An 8,290-nucleotide genomic window follows, 5' to 3' on the forward strand; every position below is an offset into this window, starting at 1 on the left:
CCCCCCCCCCCCCCCCCCCCAGCTGCCAGCACACAGCACACTCACGGCAGCACACAGGGATGCTCTGCGGGCTCACTGCCATCTTGGCACCCCTTGCCCTTCTCCCTTCCCTTTTGGATCCGACACAGGAGGACAGAAGTAGAGTCCTGGCTCGCATGGCTGGGCTGCATGAGGAAGACAGCAGTGGCCAACACACACACAGGCACTACACACCAGGCACTGCCTTGAGCGCTTACAGCCCTTAGAGGGGGATATTATTATGAGGCCAGTTTGTAGATTTGGAAACCGAGGCAGAGAGAGATTTCCCTAACTTGCCTGAGATCACACAGCTAGTAAGTAGTGAAACCAGGACTGGAACCCATGAAGTCTGGCTCCAGAGCCCATGCTCTTAACTACTACCTCAGTTCCAAACGTCTTGAACTGGAACTCAGAATAAGGTACCTTGAGAAACAGTGTTATACAGGATGGGGAGGTTCTATCATAAATATGACTAGATGGATGGATGGACTTAATTAATTAATTCAACTAGTATACAGCACTTTCTATATTCTCTGCGATCAGTACTAACAAGACTAACATGGCCTCTGCCTATAAGGAGCTTAGGGCTAGTGAAGGAAACAAACAAGAAATAAGCAAACACCCAAATAAATAAAATAATCACAAATTATGATAAGAGTGATGAAGGAAGCACAAAGCATGGTATGAGAAAGGACAAGTGGAGTGGTGTCAGGGGTAGGGAGTACTCTCTCCTGGCTCATTCTGTCCCAGCCATACTGGCCCCATGCTGCTCTTTGAAACCACCAAGGACACTTACGCATTTTGCATTGGCTTTTCCTCCTGCTTAGAAAAGATTTCCCCAGTTACCTACAAAGCGAACTCCTTCACCGCCTTAGGTTTTACATACATATCACCTCCTCAGCGAGGCTTTCCCTGACACCTCTATTTAACAGTGCCTCTCCCCCCCATCCCCACCAGCTCGCCTTATCCTCCTTACCCTGCTTAGCCCTTAGCACCTTCTCACATAATTTACTTACTGCGTTTACAATTTGTCTGCTCCCCCTTGTAGAAGGTAAGCACCAGGAGAGAGAGCAGGGATCCTTGTTCCGTTCACTAAACAGTGTGTAGCAGGTAGTAGATGCTGAAAATATTTGTTGAATGAATGTAAATAACATCCCTGAGGTCACACAGCTGGGAAGCAGCATGGCTGTGATTTGAATCCAATTTTATTCGGCTCTAAAGCCAGAGAATCTTCTTCCTTGGGCTGTTGTGAGGCTCAAATGAGGTCACATGTGTCAGCCACTTAGCACAGTGCCTGGTACAAAGGTTAATGTACCATAAACGTGAGCTATCAGCATCATTATTATTATCGTTATTATTATTATTGAGGGGAGCCCCCTCCCTCCTCCTGGGCTCATTTTTCTATAATAGTTCCATAATAATTTCCATAATAGTTCACTCAGCTCTTTGGGGTGGGACTTCAAGCTTAACTTGAGCAGACACACTGACATGACCCGCAGGTAGGAAAAATGCAGGTGTCTCTGGCCAGCCCTAGTTGCACAGATCCCTGCCCACTGCAGGACCCAATCCTCTATGCGGCCTTGCCCACTTTGTAACTGACCTGAAATTGTTCTCCCACAATTGCAAACAACACAGACTTCCTGTGTTTTGAGAAAGGGGAAGTCCAGCCAGCGATTTACCTTAAGTCATTTGTTTCGAGAAGGAAGCCTGGGCAGCTGGCAGAAGGTAACAGAAGGAGGAGGGCTGCCAGAAGAGAGAAAGGATTTTAGAAGGAGTTCCACCAGCCCTCAGCCAACTACACTGAGCAAGTCCCCTCTCTTGCCTTAATTTTCTCATTTGGAAAATAGGACAATGATCTTCACCTCACTTGTTTCTCTACATAGTACTAGTATCGATGAGTGCCTGTGGGTGAAGAGATGGGAATACCTAGCATGTGCAGCTGGGAGGACTTGGAATGGCATCAAAGTCCAGAAGTTACAAATACACAGATCTGGATTCAAATCCTACCTCCATCACTTTCTAGCTATGTATCCCTGGGCAAGTAACAGAATCTCTCAAAGTCTTGTTTTCTTTTCCTATAAAATGGATTCTTGGTTTCCTCAGCTATGAAATAATAGCTTATCTACTAAACTGGTTTTGAGGGTTGAGATATGCATATCAAGAGAGAAAGGACCTAGGCTCAGAGCAAGCTCTCGGGAATTGTGGCTCTTGTTTTTAATCCTCGATGACCTCTCACTTCCTCACATCTCCCCTGCGTGCTGTCTTGTCCAGTCCCAGCTGTGCTCAGGACAAAGCCCCATCTGAGATTGCTTCTAAGAGCCCTTCTCCCATATCTGTGAGGCCACAAATAATTGTTAAAATAGAGGATAATTTTATTTTACAAAAGTATTAAGTCCATGGTAGGAAAAAATATATATAAGCAAATAAGTAAAGAGAAGAAAATAGAGATTACACATAACTTCACCACCCAGAGATAATCACTATTGACAGTTGGGAGACTTTCCTTCCTGATTTCTTTTTAATGAATGTGTAACAGGATGTTAAATGCAAGTTTCCTGTTGTTTTTGACTGTGGAGCAGAGGCAAAGAATGCCAAAGACCACCCAGGCAGGGCATGCTGAAGGATGGAGAAACCTGTTCTACAGGCAGTAACCCATCACCCACATCTAGCCTCATGGAGTGTGAGAGAGAGACAGACAGACAGACAGGCAGAGAGGAGAGATTGGTTGTGGAGGGTTTCTTTTGGAGAGGATTGTTGATTATTGTTTGGTCCCCACTGCAACACCCCCTCCACCCCAGGAAGGAAAGGTGGCTGTGTGTCTCTTTCTCACTTAAGGATAGAGGGACTTGAAGGGAGCCACTTGGTGAGTTTGAGACATGCTTCAGGGGTCAGGGGAGCAAGGAGAAAGGCAAGTCTAAGGCAATGGCCCACTCCTCCATCACTTGCACTTACAGACAGCATATCATGCTGAATTATAAATGTCAATTGAGTTGTCTGCCTCCCCAACTTGACCTGGAAATGTCTGTTTCAGAAAGCCTGGATCAGGTATCCCCTGCCCCTGCAGAAGGCCAGGCACTTCGATGCTTGATAAATGGTCTGGTGAATGAAAGGAAGGCTGAAGAAGCCATGGAATAGAAAGCAGAAAGAACGAGGATTTTAGAACCGCACAGATCTAAATTCAAATCCTGCCTCTGCCACTTTCTAGCTGTGTCCCCCTTGGGGAAGTCACGTCACCTCTCTAACCTCATTTTTCTCACATGTAAACAAGGATAATTTGTGTATCTGTTCTGCAGAGTTTTGAATTAAATGAGATCAAGCACTGGCACATAGTAGGTGTTCCAGCAAGGACGAATGAATGAAGACACGGTAGTGTTGGAAACTCTGCAAACTGACTGGGTCGCCTGAGAATTTTCTGTCTGAACTGATACAGTTCTAGAATTTCCAGATCCTGGTTTCCTTCTTTGCTCCTTCCTCAGTCCCTATCATCATCATTATCATCATCATCATCACCATCATCATCATCATCATCTTTATAGCGGCAATAACAGCTGCTCTTTATATGACAATTTACAGAAATTCCATGGCCTAGTCTCATGTAAATCTCACAATAATCCTGTGAGGTCTGTATCATAACCCCCATTTAACAAATGAGGGAACTAAGGCCCAGAGACGGTGAATGATTTGCCCAATGGGCACAAAGATCTGAGACCTGAGGGCACTGCTTTTGGCCTTCCTTAAATAAATTGATTTAACATGTACTCAGCACTCCTTGTGTGCCAGGCCCTTGAAGTTATCAGCATGGCTCCTGCGCCCTTAAAAATGAGTGGGGAGGACAGACATGCAAGTCAAAACAATACCTATCATTCTGCATGGTAAGTGCTGTCCAAGAAAACCCCAGACAATATGATCATTTTCTCTGTTGGGGGCAATTGGCCGGAGAGCAGGTCCAGTCCACTATTTTCTATCTCTGTGCCTTTGGGCAAGTCACTTCACCTCTCTGGGCCTTAATTTCTTTACCTGTAACATAGGGATTATAATAATAGTACCTCTCTCATACAGTCACTGCAGGGATAGCAGAGAGAATGTATGTCTGTAGCACAGTGGCTGGCACATGCAAGCACTCAGTACATTGCAGCTGGTTCTTCATTATTGTAACCTAGATGTCAGCCAGGGGCCTCCTGACTCCTTGAGATCTCCGCGGGGATGAGCCCAAGCACCCATCCCAAACCCCTCTCCAAGATTACTGTAAATTCCTGGGAGGTTTTATTTCTCCTGCTTCAGCCTGCACTGTCTTTGGTCAGCACTATACCAAAACAGATGTAAAACTTGGCCCCTTCAGCCATTTCCACAAACACCCTAGTCAGGGCAGCCTCCGGGAGTATAGGAAACTTTTTTGAAGATTTCGAGGGATGGGAGACAGAGGAGGAGATCACATCATAGCTACAAAAAACCTCAAGGTGAACCAAAATGCCCTGGTTCCCCAGACAGCCTCAGCCGGCTCTTCTGCTTCCCTCAACACTATCCCCAGCCACTCAGCTGTGGGCCAGTCCCCATCTCCTGGTAATGGACGTCTGCCATTGTTTGGCTATTGTCTGCACTCTCTCTTCCTAAGGAGCTCTCCAATTTCCCTTCCAAGGTTATCCCACTGTGTGAAGCCTTAGGGGATGGGGAGGTTGGCTTCCCCTCCTGTCTCCTCTTCACTTCCCCACCCCCACCCCACAAGTCAAAGCACTACAGGGCCCCTCTCTGGCCTCCAGGTAGCCCCACAAGGATGGGAGGAAACGCTCACTGTCATTCATGGAAGTTGATGCTGGGGGGGGGGGGGGGGGCCCTGGCTGGCTTCCAAATCTAGGTGGTCTTCTTGGCTGCCTCTACAACAGCTGCTTCTCAGAGCTTCAAGACGGCACCTTCACCCTCAACAGTTTTTCCCCAGTGAAAGCCATCCTCTTTCCTAATGAGCTGCATGTGATCTGCAGGGATGTTTAAAACAACCAAATCAACATTTAAAAATTGAGAGATTACACATAAAAATCCGGATTTGTGGTTTTTCTTGTAAACTCAGAAAATCTGGCATTATAGGACCCACATTCCCCAAAAGGAGCATGTTGGCCTGAAGAGAGAGCAGGGTCCCTGCTCTTTAGACAAGTCTTTCTTTTTTTTTCTTTTTTTACAATTTTTATTTTTATTATTTTCTTTTTCTCCACACAGTCCCCCGGTACATAGTTGTATATCCTAGTTGTGAATGCCTCTGGTTGTGCTATGTGAGACGCTGCCTCAGCACGGCCTGATGAGTGGTGCTAGGTCTGCACCCAGGATCCGAACCGCCAAAACCCTGGGCAGCCCAAGCACAGCGAGCAAACGTAACCCCTCCACATGGGCCACCCCAGACAGGTTTTTCTTAGGCCCCTGCCCCTCCACCTTATTTATTTCTCCAACTTGACTCCTGTAGGTTTTCAACTTTGTGACCTTCGCTAAGAGGCATTTCACTGCCAGTTCCCACCCCCTGTTGCATTATTATAATAAAGTTGGGTCTACGAATGAATTTGCTAAGCTCACAAAGGGCACCCTCCGCAGAAGGTACAGCAACAGCCGTCACTTCAGTATGCAAGTGATGGCTGTTCCTGGAAGGGTAAGGGGCCCAAAGGGACTGGGTCTCTGGTGCAAGAAGGCAGTGGGGCTGAAAAAGGTTAAGCTGGGGCTTGGGTATGAAGGACCTTCATGCTCTCTTATAGGGCATTGGGGCTAGTGTGGGGTTTGAAGCAGGGCGACCCAGCAAGAGGTGTGCATACGAGAAATGTGGCTGGGAAGCTCGTGGGGCGGGATACATGGAAACCCTCCCCTCCCCCGCTGTCCCCGCAGGAAGCCCAGCAAGAGGCTGGGGCAGTCTTCCAGGAGGGCCAGGGATGCTGCAGCCGGACGCGTGGCAGCGGCGGTGGGAATGGCTGGGAGGACGGCAAGGGAGGGATCCCGGAGGCAGCCTCGCCGACACTGGGTAAGCTCGACCTTGACAGAAAACACTGCGGCTGCAATTCGCTCGCCTCTCCTCTCCTCCCTCGCGCTGCAGCGGACTGCGGCAGAATTCCCGGCCCCTCGCCGGAGCGCCCCCAGCGCAGCTGCGGCATGCGACGGGCGGGGGCGGGATGGCGAGGTGGCAGGATGGCGGGGTGGCAGGATGGCGGGGATGCCCGTCTTCCCTGAAAGGCTGGGGAGGGGAGGGAAAGGGAAACTCGTCACGTGGCGCTGCCCGATTGGCGGCTCCAAGCAGCCCGGGCTGCTCTGGTTTCCAGGCACGGAGCAGCCCCCTCCGCCTCGTTCGGGCACTCGGGCGTGGGGGGCGGGGAGTGGGGGCGCTGACCCAGCGCCGAGCAGGGTAGGGTGAGGGTCTTGCTTTCTCCGCAGCGTGTGTCGCTGCCAGGTTCCGGGCTGCTAGCCAGGGTCTTCACTGCAGCTTGGGAGGTCTGATTATTGTCTCCATGAACACATCCCTTCTCCGCTTCTCTTCTGCCTTCCCCCACCTGCCCCTCTTATACGGTGCTACGAGAGGCCAGCTTTGTTTGGTCTGTCTGAAGCAGGTTTCTGTTAACTTGCCACAATTTTGCAGTTTTGGGCAAATTAATTAACCTGGCTGGAGGTGGGGAAGATCAAACCAGAAATCCAACCGGCATCTTAAGCCCCACACATCCAAACTGACCTTATTATCTCCCCAAACTGCTCCTTCTTTCGGTCCCCATATCTGTTTTCAGTAGAAACCCAATAGCCATCTCCATCTCACTGTATGACAAGTCTTATTAAATTTACTCCAAATATTTCTTAAACCTCAGTATCCAGTATTTGCCCTTAGCATTTATCCTGATTTGTAACTATGTTTATTTGTGATTGTTTTTGTATCCTTTTTCCCACTGAACTATAAGCTCCGGGAACAGGGATCTTGTCTATTTCGCTCATAGCTGTATCACCAACACAGTACCAGTCACATAGTAGGTGCTTAATAAATGTTAATAGAATGAACAGATAGATGCATAGCAAGTCCTACGCTAGGTATCAAAGTGGTCACAGATTTTAAGATGAAACATGCAGTTCTATCCTCAAGAAGTATCTATCCAACAAACATCCCTGAGGCCTTCTCTACGCCAGGCCCTGGGAGGGGCCAGTGCGCAAGATGAGTAATACTCCACGTCTACCTTCCCCCTTCATCTAGGGGGAACACACTAACCTAGACAATAAGACTCTGCGGTATTGGAGGGGTCAGGGAGGTGGGTGGTACTTCTCCACCTCTGGAGTCCAGGATTTGGGATCCAATGATCTGGCTTCCCAGACCAGCTTTGCCACCTTCTGGCTGTGTGACCGCAAACCTCCTCTCTCTCTCTCTGAGGCTCCATCTTGTCATCTGAAAAATAGGAATAACAATACCATCTCAAAGGGCTGAGAGATATGAATGAGACAAATGAAAGCACCAACTGCCAGGTTTTATGACAATGTTGAGTGTAGATGTGTGACCGTACCTTCTGGTTTGCCTGGAACAGATCGATTAACACTTGTTGAAGCACAGCAATCAATAACAGCATTCCCGGGGCTGGCCCTGTGGCCTAGCAGTTAAGTTCAGCATGCTCCACTTTGGCAGCCTGGGCTCGGTTCCTGGGCACGGACCTACACCACTCATCAGAGGCCATGCTGTGGCGGCAGCCCACATACAACATAAAGGAAGATTGGCACAGATGTTAGCTTATGGTGAATCTTCCTCAGCAAAAAAAAAAAAAAAAAAAAAAGCATTCCCTTTCATTCTTAAAAGTGTTCTGGGTTCAGGGGCTGGCCCCATGGCCGAGTGGTTAAGTTCGCGCGCTCCGCTGCAGGCGGCCCAGTGTTTCGTCGGTTCGAATCCTGGGTGCGGACATGGCACTGCTCGTCAGACCATGCTGAGGCAGCGTCCCACATGCCACAACTAGAGGAACCCACAACGAAGAATGCACAACTATGTACCGGGGGGCTTTGGGGAGAAAAAGGAAAAAAAATAAAATAAAATCTTAAAAAAAAAAAAAAAAGTGTTCTGGGTTTGGATAGTAAATTATGTGGTCATCCCAGTAACAGGTGTGACACAGAGTTATCTACATTGTGCCCTGGGGACACAAAGGAGGAAGGGAGGTGGGTCTGACTGTAGAAAGGGGGGTGGTGACCATGGAAATGAGACAGGAAGTATGCATGGGATGACACCAAGTAGAGAGGGATAGGAAAGGCACAACACACAGAGGTACCAGCATTTGCAAAGAAGCACAGT

General features: G+C 48.6%; 1 long non-coding RNA gene across 1 annotated transcript; it reads right to left on the reverse strand.

Annotated features, from left to right (window-relative positions):
- Nucleotides 1–6,149: 6,149 nt before the first annotated feature.
- On the reverse strand, nucleotides 6,150–7,650 carry LOC124238881 (uncharacterized). Its single transcript, XR_006888436.1, has 3 exons — nucleotides 7,521–7,650; nucleotides 7,232–7,405; nucleotides 6,150–6,220 (listed from the first exon to the last, which is right to left on the reverse strand). It is a non-coding gene; the product is annotated as an uncharacterized LOC124238881 (long non-coding RNA).
- Between the last annotated feature and the right edge of the window lie 640 nt (nucleotides 7,651–8,290).

Source organism: Equus quagga, chromosome 5 (genome assembly GCF_021613505.1).
Source record: "Equus quagga isolate Etosha38 chromosome 5, UCLA_HA_Equagga_1.0, whole genome shotgun sequence".
Taxonomy (NCBI): domain Eukaryota; kingdom Metazoa; phylum Chordata; class Mammalia; order Perissodactyla; family Equidae; genus Equus; species Equus quagga.